This window comes from Passer domesticus, chromosome 4 (assembly GCF_036417665.1).
Source record: "Passer domesticus isolate bPasDom1 chromosome 4, bPasDom1.hap1, whole genome shotgun sequence".
Lineage (NCBI taxonomy): Eukaryota > Metazoa > Chordata > Aves > Passeriformes > Passeridae > Passer > Passer domesticus.
Genome location: NC_087477.1, coordinates 23450154 through 23463903, shown reverse-complemented (window position 1 = coordinate 23463903; position 13750 = coordinate 23450154).

Genomic DNA, 13750 nt, shown 5'->3' with positions numbered 1-13750 from the left:
AAAGTCTACTTTAATTTACCCAGTCTAAATAAACATATTTTTTACATATGTTAAAAGACTAACCTCACAGCTTTCAGTAGAATTACTCCAGAGAGTCCCAACTCCAAAGCCCATTGTGTTTCCAGATGTTTCTTAAGGTTTTCCTACATTCTGGCTCCTACTTACCCAAACCAAGAACTTGTTGCTATTCCCATCTTACTAGGCATTAGGTTTCTGTGGAAATCAGGCTGTAGAAGGAAAAAGCTGATACCAGCATAAAGACAAGATTTGGTCAAGACCTGGGAAAACTCTTGCACTTTATATATCATCGGGTTACCTGCACAGATGGGAGGGAAATAAGGATCTGTAGCTCATAAACCTGTGTTTACTTAGGTGAATAAATAGCCTAATTGTTGGAGACCAAGAACTGCACCTTCACATCAGAGCAACACAGCTTATTTTATGGCAGGACTTAGGTACTTATCTCAGGCATGTAGTATTATAGACTGTTTGACCAAGAGACATCACCTTTGGTGGGACTTTTGCCTTGAAAAACTTATTATATTTAATAAAATTTCCCAGACAGTTAAACATTCAAAGGTACATTTATTAGCTAATACATTGCTCAGAAAAACACCTGACACTATAAAACCTCTTTAGCACCCAAGAGCTTAAAAAGAAGATGGATTTTTCCCCAGCTTAAAATTAAGATGCTCATGGACTAAAATTTCTAGTAGAACACATTCGTAAGAGCAGCTTTTAAACCTGTACAAATAGGGAGTAAATGGAAGCAGTCACAGTTATTTTAATACAGGAACAGTATGGATGCTGACAGAGGTTTATAGGGTTTCAAGATGAGTTACTGTTTCTTTTCATTAGGCATTAATGAAATAATTCGGTGATACAGGAGAAGTTCTGCTCTTAATGGTGGGAGAAGGTAATACTGATGAAATGGTCTGAACTCATTTTATGCAATACTTCTTTTATTAACAATGTCTGTTAAAGACATCTGCTGGAAGTCTGTAACACTGATTTAATAGGGAGAAAAATTAACAAAGTTCTTTAGCAATTCTCTCTTCAGTGTAATATTATGAACTTTTAAAAGAGGGTTTATGTGTGCTACATTATTAACTGAAGCTCTGCTCAAATTGAAATCAAGCCCACAAAACTTGCTTTTCTTGAGATCATACTAGGTTTTAAACACAAATATTTAAAATTACCCAAGAGAATGAATATACATTCACTTCCTTTAGGATTTTTAAAGACCATCAGGTCAGGTAGAGAAATATTTCTAAACACCTATTCTCTCACTTACAGTATGTTACCTCTCTAGCAATGTTAAAGTGCAACAAAAAAATTACCAGCTTCCTCCACTAATTCATTACTAGAGAAAGAAAATCACCTCCAAAGTGACTGAATTACAACTTGCAATAAAACACCCAGTACTTTATACTGGCTTTGTCAGGGCTGAAAGATATGTCTTTAGTTATGAGCGAGACTGGGGGCAGACAAAGGTGGGAGTGGCAAAGATCGTGGAAGAAAGCTTCCTTACAGGAATTAAATACTGAACTTAAATTAATCCCATTGTTACCTAACTATAGATGACATTGTGGAGTTGTTATTTTTTTTCCAAACATAAATGATAAAGATTAAAGTAATAAAACACTTGGCATTTTTATCACTTAAATTTGGAAAGGCCTCATGTTTTCCATGCCTGTAGCCTTGATGATTCTTTGGGCAGTTCTGCCACTGATAAAAGGAATAACTCACCAGTCAGAGAATTTGGCTGTTTCATCACTGACATGAGAGGCCAGCCTAATTCCTTGGTGATTGCTGTCTAAATTACTTATGTAGGTTCTTCATGTACATTTTGACTGAAGAGTGATAACTCAGGCAATGAGTTATTTGGCATTAGCCTCCAAGACAACCTGTTTTCTTCTTAGAAACCTGCAGCACCTTTCAGCCACCCATTTTTAAATAAGACTGTTGTAGGTTAGGTTCTAATGTGCCTTGTGTATTTAGTCAAAGGATGGTTAAAATAGGTATGCTAAGGTTAAAATAGGTTTTTAATTAAAATTTTAAACTTTTTGTTTAATTTTTTTTTTTTTTTAAAATTATATTTCCTGAAGTGGTATTGAGAAAGTGAGAGATGAACTGAAAGACTGTCTTTATTTTACAACCTAGGAGTGTGACAGGGCATTTTCTTCCTGGTGGTAGTGACACTGTCTCTTCCCAAGAGAAAACCACATTGTCCAAGAATGCAGAGGGGAAAAAATACACTAACACCAGCCTGTCTCTAAAGTCTTGGACACACCCAAGAGAAAGGAAAACAATAAGTAAAATTTTTCTACAACTGAAAAATTATAAGAGATTGTGCAAGGAGGAAGGTGGTTGTACTGAAAATTTGGTAAACAACAAGTAGCATTATGCTGTGAAACTGACAGGTTTTCACATTTGGATTTTTTTCAGTTCTGTCCAAGTATTTGGATGAAAACAGCAGCAGTTTCCTTGATCTAGATTTTCTAGAGTTTTCTTTGGAGGATTCCCCACATAACAGGATGACTGAGTGTTAAATATGATCTGAAGAGCTGCAAAGGTGATGGGTGCTTTGGACATCACTTTCTGAGTGTCATTTACTCTTTTTAGTAAAGTAAACCAGTTAAATCATACAGAAATAGTTGCAGCTTATATTTCTATTACACCAATCTCTTGTGTTTCTCTATCTTTTTTTTCACTTTGGCTCTTATTTTTTAGACAAAGCAGTGACGGAAAAGTATAGGTGAGTTTCACAGTATTTCCACCACAGGCTCTAAGTTAGAATCCATATCCTTTTTAAGGCAGATTTTATTTAAACAAATGTAAGGATGCAGTTCCTTCTTGAAGGTGCATATAAAAACCATCTGCATCAGGCGTGTGTCTTGATTTGTGTCACCAGATGAAAGATTCCACCTTTTGTCAGTCCCATTTAAAACTTGAAATGACAGTGCATCGTTGTGTGGTTGCTTTCAAAGAATTCTAGCTATACAAAGTTTAGTATTTGTCAAAGAAAATAAGAATTATACATAAGGAGAAAAGCTAATCACAAAGCATTTGTATGTACAGAGTCAAAAGACTCTCCACTGGCCTTACTGAGCTAGTCAATGAGTGTCACCTGGGTTAATTTTGTATGGGAGCTTCCTGTTAGTCACCCAAAGCAACTGAGAACAGGATTGACAGATGAGGGGTTGCCATTCTTCGCTTTTCTCTCACTCTTATTTTCCTCCTTTTCTAATTTTTTCTCTTTTATGTGTATTTTTAGGTTTTCATTTGTATTTTTTATTGGTCAGGTTGAGCTCTCTCATGAAAAAGAAGGACTTGCACTCTTCTTCACTGTTGTGGGAACAGACTGATTACTTTTTGATTCCAAGTAGCACCCTGGAATTCATTGCAACAGGTGGGGCAATGCTGATGGTCTTGGCAAACTGCAGGGCATGTTTGAGATCCAGAACTGCCTGCTGTACTCAGTGGCAGTCCTGAGAGCTCTTCTGGTGCAGAAGTAGAGTTCAGCAGCAGTACGTGGGTGTGCAAACTTCCCAGTCACAGCCATTTCCATGAGTGCTCCATTGATGGTTGCTACATTGTGCTTACAGTAGATCCTACCTTCTATTCCACTCTTCATTCTCTCCATTCAAGGGTTGAATGAAGGTCCAAACATTCAGATCTGAATTTGCTGGTCTGTGATTCTGACATTCTGATTTAATGCTGTGTGATTTTTCAACCTGACAAAACCTCATTTTTATTTTCTGATTAATTTTTGTTCTTTCTCTACAGTAAAATCTGCCAGTCATGGGAATCACATGAATGAGTCTGTGGAGCCTGACCCAGGATTGCTGAACTCATTTTCATGCATGGCTAAATGCAGAATTGAACCTCATGCTCCAGAAGTGAAAGGTTATTGATTTTAGATGATTTTAAAATAATGCTATAGGACTTCATACAGCTATTCTCAGTCTACTCTAATCCTGTTTTTCGTTGACTCTGCCCTTGTGAAGGCACTGCTTTCTGTCAGTGATTAAGAGAAGAGATTGGTTTTCAGCTCTGTGCTGATTCAGCACAGCAAAGAATCAGTACATTAGCAAGGACTCTGAGCAAATTTTAAATATTGGTAGAGTACCAAACTTCTACTGTTACTATGTCTTGGAGGTGAAATTCCAATGTAATTACTGTAGCAGGCAATGTGGGAGAGGTGACAGTTCTCTGAGTCATAAGAGAGAAAAATGGAGAAACCTTGTATCCAGTTTTTCGCTTGTTAGTGTCACTGCTATAAAATTACGATGTGCAAAATATCTGCCTAGAGAGCTAGTATGCATTTTACTGGTCTCTTCATTTATTAACAAAATGACATTGACAGCTGAATAATAATTAATAATAATAGTGCTTTAGTGGTTTTGGTAGGTAGTGCTGGATTTCTTTAGAACATGTCCCACATGAGGCATGGGAACATTGATGAGCTTAAAGGCTCAACAATGTAAATGTTGTGTCTGTATCACCTTATTCAATCAGAATGCCTTGAAGGTCTATCAAATACCAAACATGCTTAAAAAGCAAGTCACCTTGAAATATCTGTTGCATAAAAATCATTCTATCTTTACATTGACACAAATATTTGTTACAAACAGGCGAAAGAGGGACTGGAAATCAGGGTGTGAACACCTCATCTGGGCATGCTGACTACATAAAATCAACTATAATTATAATAGCAATTAGAAAGCAATGCCCCCATTAGTTTGCAAAGTTTGGGATCCTAATAAATAAGGGAGCTACCAATACAGGTAGCAGAGTGAAATGAAGAACCACAGGTAATGTCTTTTGCCACTCCTCTGTTCTGTGGCTCATAAATGCTTTGCAGAGAGGAATGATGACACACAGGAAGGTCTGAGAACCACAGGCTAATAAATGCTAATTATTATCAGTGTGTATTTCAGGCAAACTCAGGAATCAGAACAGATACGAATGAACCCTCAATTATGTCTGGTTACATCCAGGAAAATGGTCAATATTCTTTTTTCAATCCATTAGGAAGGAAGAAATTGTCAGAGAGTATGAAAATGACAAGAGTATAAACTGAACTCTCAGGGAGGGCAAAGTCACTGGAAAGAAGCTGAACAATTTATATCCTTTGTTCACTGTGGAAGATGGGTTTGATGACCCTGATAGGATGCCAGGTGCCTACCAAGGCTGCTCTGTCACAGCCCTCCTCATCTGGCCAGGGGAGAGAAATTACAAAAGGTTTATAATTTAAGGCTGGGGAGAGATCACTCACCCATTACTACCATGGGCAAAAACTCCTCCCTGTCCTTCTGCACTGACCTTGGAGTCTGCAGAGTTGTTTCTCTCATATATTTTCACTCCTCTCTGTGGCTGCAGTTGTGCAGGGTTTGTGGTTTGCCTTTCCTAAATACATGAGCCTGTAGGCATTACCACCATCTCTGATGAGCTCAGCCTTGGCCAGTGGTGGATCCATCTTGAAGCTGCTTGGCATTGACTACATCAGACACAGGAGAAGCTTCTGGCAAGTGTAGCCCTCGCCTTCTACCAAAACCTGGCCACACAAACCCAACACAAAGAAATCAGGGAAATTATCCTTCCAGAGTTCTTTTGGGGTATTCAGGGAATTTGGTATTCAGGGACTGTCTCTAAGACAGAAATACTTGGAAGGGGTAATGGTACAAAAGGCAGGTGAATGCAGATGAATCTCCAGGATCTGAAGGATTTACCCATGAATTCTAAGAAAACTCAGGGATGAAATATCTACTAAAAGCAGCATGTCACATGCCTCTCTACTATTCCTCAGTACATGAAAATCAGGTGTCAAATGTGATGTCCATCATTAAGAAAGGTTCAAGGGTATCCAGCAACTTAAAACTGACATCTGTTCCAGGTGAATGACTAGATATTGCAAGAGAGAGAATTAGTGTCTTCCTGAATAAATATTATCTTATCAGTGAGAGTTAATAAAGCTCTCAGAGTTCTTCTAAAGGGGTCAGAGATACATAAATGAGGATCATCTGACTGATGCAGTCAATTCAGATTTTTAAAAGACATCTGACAGGACTTTTTAATTAAGGTGTTTTAGGAAAATCAAGCAACACAAAACTGTCACTGGCATAAGAAGGAAGATACTGAAATGGATGAGAATATGAATTAAAAGATGGGAATGTAAGATAGACCATCATTGGATGGAAGAAAATTATCACTTATTGCACAGGAGGGAGAGCACAGGCAGACTTCCATGCTATTCTGTATATTCTCAAATGTCCTGAAGAAGGGAAGTTATCAGCAAGGTGACAAGGCTTTGCTGGCTATAGGAGGTTATGCAAGGCAGTTAGGATGAGGAAGACTGCATAGCCTACAGAAAGATTAACTGCAGGAAAAGCAAGGTGCAATTCAGTATAAATAATTGTAGAGGGGTACATTTGGGAAAGAATAATCCTATCTTCACCTCTTGGATAATTTCTAAGCTGACCCAAGGGTCTTCAGGAACAAGACCTTTGCATTATGATAGACAGTTCCATCAAAATATCACTTAGCAGTATTAATTAAAAAAATAAGAATTATTAAAAAAACAAAATGGTTTGTTTTGTTCAAGTCCATATGCTACTGTAAAAATGCATGGTTCTGGTCCATTTCTCTAGGACAGGCTACTTCAGAACTGAAATTATTCAGAGATTACCAAGGATGGTCAGAGGTATACTGTGATTGCCATTACAACATGCAAGAAACTCATCCATTGAATATCCATTAATCTTATTTGGAAATACACATGACAAAGTGGGAAGGTAAGAAACAGTTTGCAAAACTGAGAGGTCTGGAGAAAAGTAGAGTGGGATTGATTTTTTTCCTGGCTCTTCTAATTCAATCATGAAGGATATTGGAAGATAGTAAGGTCTTCATTCAAACAAACCAGAAGAACCAGTTCTTCAGACAGCCTATGTAGACCTGTGTTGGTATTCCTCAAATGACTTTCTGGGTCAAGGAATTTGTAAAGAGGCAAGGAGAGAGACTGGAAAAAACTTTGGAAGAGATGCTGTAGAGTCCACTAACTAGATAAATCACATAATCTGACTTGAAAATGTCTGAAGGCTGGGAGGCAGTATGTCCTTACACTGTTCTGTTTTCTCCTGAGTGTCCACTCCCATAGCTACTGTGGGAGATGGAACACTGTGCTAGATGGACCTGTGGTCTTAACCAGTAAGTTCATATACAACCTTCTCATTGTACACCAAAGTCAGAGTTAAATAAATGAAATTATTAACAGCTTAAATATATTTATGGCTTTCAAGCTCCCTAAGTAAGTGTAATGTTATGAGAATTTAGGACCAGAAGGAATTTTAAGAACCTAATCCACCACTTTGCTCAATGGCAAAATCAATTACATTGGTCTCCTTAGTGACAAATTTGTCTTACCAGTTCCTGAAGCTTTCAATGATGGAGACTCAATGGCATCATAAGTAATCTACGTAAGTCTCACTATTCATACTATGAGAGGGACTTTTTCCCTGTCTAACTGGAATCTAATCAGCTGTTGTTTGCTGCAAACCCTTAGCTGCGAGTCTGAGCTAAGATTGGAGGTGTCCTAGACTTCTGAAGAATGTTGTCCAGTAACTTCCATGATTCTGGAAATAGCTTGAACACAGGCTTGGTTTTTAATGCAGCTCATAGTTACTTGGTTTTTAGTTTGGTTAACATGACTGAGCGTGTGCAGGGATTATTTCTGTATCCTTTTTACAGTTTTTCTTGTTATTCTAATGTCTCATCTCTTTATCATCTTCTGGCTTCAGGTAAACTTTCCCTGAGCAGTACTTTCTAAACAGCATGTTTTGACTTAGCTGCAGCAAAACCTATTTGAAAGGTGTGTCTACAGAAAAAGTGGAACAAGATTTATTTTAAAATATTACTGAAAACCAGCATGTAGTATTTTCTTTCCTGGAAGGTCTAATTCTGGTTTTGCCTGTAATTCACTGAACTGTATGTGTTTGAGACTAAATGTTTGAGCTTTCTTACATGATGCTACTCAGTTCAAGCAAACTCTGCTTCTTGCAAATGATCATTAATTGCATTCCCCATTCTCCAGGTACCTGATTTGACAAAAGGGTTCTGCCTGGCAGAAATGCTAAGCACCTACAGATTCAACTGAAGCTGATGTGGGCTGCACTTATAAAACATAGTGTGCTCTGAGTTGTGTAAGCCTTTATAAAAAATCAACTCAATTGGGTCATTTTAGCAAAACCTCTTAAGCTTAATTTCCTTGTTCTCAGTCTCCACTCTTCAATCTAAAAGCATTGTCTTCTCATTTGCCATGAATTGTGAAAATCAGTTTGTTGGTACAAGTGAAACGCTGGAGTAGGAGTGGCAGCCATTCTTAGGAGATGAATGTCTGTGAACAGGGTTTAAATTAATAAAAACCCATGAAGTGATATGAGGATCTAAAAGGGGAAAAAAAGTATTAAATATGCTCCTCACTGGTGAACACTGACAATTCTTTGTACAGAATGAAACAAACATCCTGTGGAAAAACAGTGTGTCACGATGTATTTGAAGACTTATCATGCTGTGGATTGTGCAAAGATTGCACAAGTGCTTTCATTTTGGTGGTTTTAAACTCACTGCAGGGTTACAACCTCAGTGATGTACTTTCAATACAGGTTTGCAAATGTATGTGATATAAAGGTTTATTTGTAGGTTGTAAAGTCTAGCAGTTTCAATGAAACAGTGCTGTTGTCAGTCAGCACATTGGCCCAAGGAAGAAAATATTGTATTTCTTTTTCTTGAAGACGGAGCTAACAAAAAATTACCACTATGGAAAATTACCCTTTATTCCTAGTTCCCTGTAATTTAAGAATTTGTAAAAGTGTTCCTATTTAAATGTTGAACTTGATTGGTTATGCCAAGGATTGCAGAACAATTTTCAGTTTCCCATATGGACGAGGATGAATTATAGTTTTCAGTAGCTTCAGTCTGTCTTCTGGCTCAAAAAATTCAAAGTGATCATGTTCACAATGGATTTCTTATAAATGGCTGATATCTACATAGGAATTGCCTTGGAGGAAAAAAAAAATTCCCCTGACTGCTTCCTCATTACCAAAGCTAGGCATTTGATTTCAATGGTAGGGGAATTTTTGCTTGTCGCCCTGTGAATTCAGGCTATTCATTTGAAATGAGACAGTCATTACAGTGGGCTACTCAGTTTAAGAATGACTAAAGAAATCTAAGTTCCTTAATGTATATTTCTAGTGACAGCTTCAAGGATTCTCCAGAATCGTCTCTCTGAAATTTTTCCTAGTGTCTTTTCTTCTCGTTGTGTCCTCTCCACTCCCCTGCCTCCCTCAGTTATCCCCCCGAGATCAGTGTGACAGATCAAAGGCTGAGATGGGGCCTGAGTGATGGCTTTCCTTTCCCCTCCAAGCTCTTTGCTAGCTGTCTCCATGGGTGTCTCCTACAGCTGTTACCATCAAAACTAGAACTTCTACTTAACAGAAGGACACAACTGTGGCATATCAGAATTAATTCTCTGAATTCTTCCTAAACTAAGTTGTATGGTAACAACACTAATCAGACGGGATAGTGTGTGGACAACAATGTTCATTCATGGCATTTACTTTTCTTCTTTATGTTCTTATTATGGCATATCTGTAATCAGAACAGGAGGGAACAAGTCCACATTTTGCGTTCCTTCCCCATATTTTTCCAGCCCTCATTCAGCAGACTACTTAGGTGTGTGTGTATCTCAATCCATTTACCTGTCCTGTTATAACAACTGCTGAGTTGGGGTTTCAGTGTTGGTCATAACTGGAAAGATTTTGTAAAAATTCTGATTTGGATTCCCCATATTCTACCACTTGACATGTACAAGCTGGAAAATGTGTCTTGAGGGTGTTTTGGTTTTGTTTGTATTTACACAAAGTGATCACTTCAATCCCTGCAATGCCTCTGCCTTTTGAAATTTGAACTTGCTTTCTTTGTTGCTTCCCCTTCCTCCCTTCATTGTCTTGTCCTTATGTTCCTGTGAAGCTTTGATGACTTTTTCCCTAACTATTTAGAGCAACTTTTTTTTTGCTCCAGACTCAGTTCATCCCTTGAAGAATCCCTACAATTCTGGATGTTCTAACAGCCATAGCTTGTCCCCACCCCAACTGTCATGAGAATTTTTGCCATGCTGTAGTTGGATTTCACAGATACATTCTTTCATGGAGGTTGTGGGGTTTTTAGTTTTCAGTGGACCCTCAATATTATACAGCTTTGCATTAACTATTCTCCAAATGGCTTTTTTTTCCTTTTTTTTTTTTTTTCCATGATGATGAATTATGCAATATGCACTTCAGTAGCTTGTGGTAGTGATGGAAGCACATTTGATTTGCTGTTAGGTAGCACTGTGTCCAAGAGAACCTTCACCAGAAATCCCCATGAAACCCTTTTCAATATGTAAGAAAGCTAGTCCTTGCAGACCGAAGAAGTTCAGAGCTACTCAGTGAACACATTGTGTGCTTGCCTCTAGGTTTGCCTTGCAGCAGATGCCTACTTCACCATGTCATCCACTGATTTAGACATAAACCATTTAATTATAGTAGGAGCTTTCAGAAAGGTTTCTGCCCAGGTGGGCAGAAAGGTTAATCTCTTGCCCAGGATGGTTTGAAACTTGCTGTCACAATGATTGGAGTTTCCAACCTGACTGGCAGTGCCAGGAACTAAAGTGTGGGACTTCCATTTGTCCTCACAGTGGTATTTTTCATGTTGCCCATTGACTGAATTACCATCTAGCTCAGTTGACCAACTGTAGTTGCTCTGCAAAGGCACATTTTATGTATTTTTATGGAGCCCCTCCCACTAATATGACTGTCTAGATTATCTGTAAGGCTGTGCTTGTTCTGAAACCACTATTGATTAAATGCTGAGATGAATTTTTTTTTAGAAGCTGTCATTGGAACATGCTTAGACTGCACTTGCTGTCAGCTTAACAGTCATGTTTCTGTGTCTTCCTCTAAATTCCTCTCCCAGCTGGGCTCTTTCATATCTTAGCATTAAAATAGTTCCTTCCTAATTAGACAGATCTCTGTCATGATAATCATCTTGAGAACGTATGCTGTATTTTCATACTGCGTATCTTTTCACAGATCGGGCCTGTTTTATAATTTTTCAAAATCATAACTCACTGAATAGATCTCTCACCAAGCAATCATCTCCTGTAGCTGGTAATTAGTGTCCTGTCAGCTGGTATCGGTAGGCATTATTGTTCATCTGCTGCCATCAGCAAGTTCATCTTAGATAATTTTGATAGATTTGATACTTTTCAAATTCCAGTTGTGAAGATGGTATTCCAAAGCTGATGTGCAAACAGGGAAAAAAAGGTTATAGTGCAAGTAAACACATTTGTGCATGCAAAGTGAATTTCTACAGAAGAGGTGTTTGTAAGTCCATGATCATAAAAGTAAGAGCACACAATCATGAGTGAGTCTGTGATTGTATCTGACTACAGAACAGAGTTTTGTGGTCAAGGCTCTGAAGAATATCTGCTTTAATGACAATAATCAGTACTTAGAACAAAATTGAGATCTCTCTATTTCTTGTATTGCTCAGGCTATACTACAAGGAATTTGTTTCCTGGTATTATTTTTTCAGACTCAGAGGCTTAGCAGAAGTGTTGTCCTTCTCAAAAATTGGATTTAAATAGTTCACTAAATAGCTCATTTTACTTTAGCTTTTTAGAAGCTGGTAATTGTTTATGTAAGTGTCCTTAAAATAAATGATGCAAAAATGAACTGCGATATCTCTATTAAGCTATTTTACAATTGCCACTCAATACTTGGCCTTAAAAGAAAAACCTTCCATCAGAAGAAAATTTTTAGTTAGCTCTTAGGTGGTGGATGACAGCTGTAAAATAACAGAGGTCAACTGCCATTTTTTAATGAAATGAAAATTCTGATTCTACTGATTGTCTTTAGATCTAGGAGCGACTGCCTTATCTTATAAGTGCCTTATCTTAATCATATATAATTGTTCTGTAGAATAATACAAGAATCACCACTGTGCTGTTAAAATGATTGGAAAATAAATATATATTTCCTCAGCTTTGCTTTAACCTCAGGTAATAAAAAAATATTTTAGTCAGACTCAAATGGGTTTTGAATGTATTCAGATGGAGGGGTTTTTTTGGGGAGTTTTGTGTTTTGTTTCTTTCTTCCTTTATTTGGTTGGTTGGAATTTTATTTCCACAAAACTGGTGATTTTTTTGCAAAACTTCTAACACTAAACACTGGTTACTCCAAAACTTCTTTTATGCAAATCATCACCCTTGGGCGCTGCAGCCTGGCAGAACCAAGGTATGTAGCTGAGAGATAAAAAATTACTACATTTTTAACAGGCTGAAATTAAATTCTATAGCAATGCAACTTACACTTAAAAATTACCATGTTGACAACTGCCAGAGTAATACAGTGGAGGTTAAGATGTGTTTTTGTCACTTCATAGAGATTGAAAAATGCTGTTAATTGCATTTGTAGGAAAAGAAGACAACTTCTGTAAAATGCACCGAAAAAGCAGTCTGTAAGAAGACCACTGCTTTACATGTATTTCTGACCCTGTGGGTGTAATAAATTCTTTTTTTTTTTATGGACTCGAGTGCTACCCAGCACTCTGTGGAGCCAGGCTGCAGCACACGAGCTGCGGGCTGCAGGGGGCACTGCTGAGGAATCCAAAAAGTACTCGCTCTAAGTTAAAAGTACTTCACAGCCCTCTCCCTCCTTGGCCTGATTAAATTTTCTGCTACCTACTACTACTACTTTATTATTATTATTATTATTATTATTATTATTATTATTATTATTATTATTATTACTATTACTATTACTATTACTATTACTATTATTACTATTATTCCTGGAATTGCTTCCCCCCTTCTTTTTTCCTCCTCTTTCTATTCTTACATTGAATTTTAACTATTCAGTTCAATAGTTACTAGAGAATTTACAACACATCCGCTGTCTCCAAATTAGGAGAGGCAGAAATCTCTGTAATTGACTCGGGATTGCAGTTTCCCCGCGTTCTCACGCTGCTTCTGAGCAGAGCTGTAATTTCCCAGTGCTGGTTCTGTGATAACGTAGTCATCAATGATCATGAAAAACTTCAAGTAAATTCACTGTGGTTCTCAAACTGATACTACAGAAAAGTTTTGTTTTCTGGGGGGAAGATGTGTTTGTTAATCCCAACGTAGGGGAGGTACTAAATGCTATTTTTATTTGTCCACTATTATGTTCCATCTCAACATAGTCAATAATTGTGGCAATAGGCATGAAATCAACCCCAAATTTCATGCTGCTGAGGACTTAAGTAAGACAAAGACTGCTCTTTGTCACTGTGTCTTAGAAATAGTATCCTATGCTAATCTGCAGTGGCAAAAATGAAGATGGTTTAAATCAGATTGCATTACTAACGTACGAGTTCCCAATTTTTGTTATATCAGGTGCTTGTTGGAGAACATGGGTGTCTCTCTGAGATAATTCTGTTCTATACAGATGTATTAAAAAAATTGGAAGTGCATTTCTCACAGGGCTAGATAGAAAATAACACAATTGTGGGCGCAATAGCTTTGTCTGCAGAATGGTTTAAAACTAGATTCCCGGGATGTTATTCTTGATCCATTAATCACCCGCGCTCTATATGGAGGCAGCCGCCGTTCCCTCGGACAAATGTTACTGCCCGGCGTATTATGTTTCCTCTGTTGTCTAAAATAGAAAGT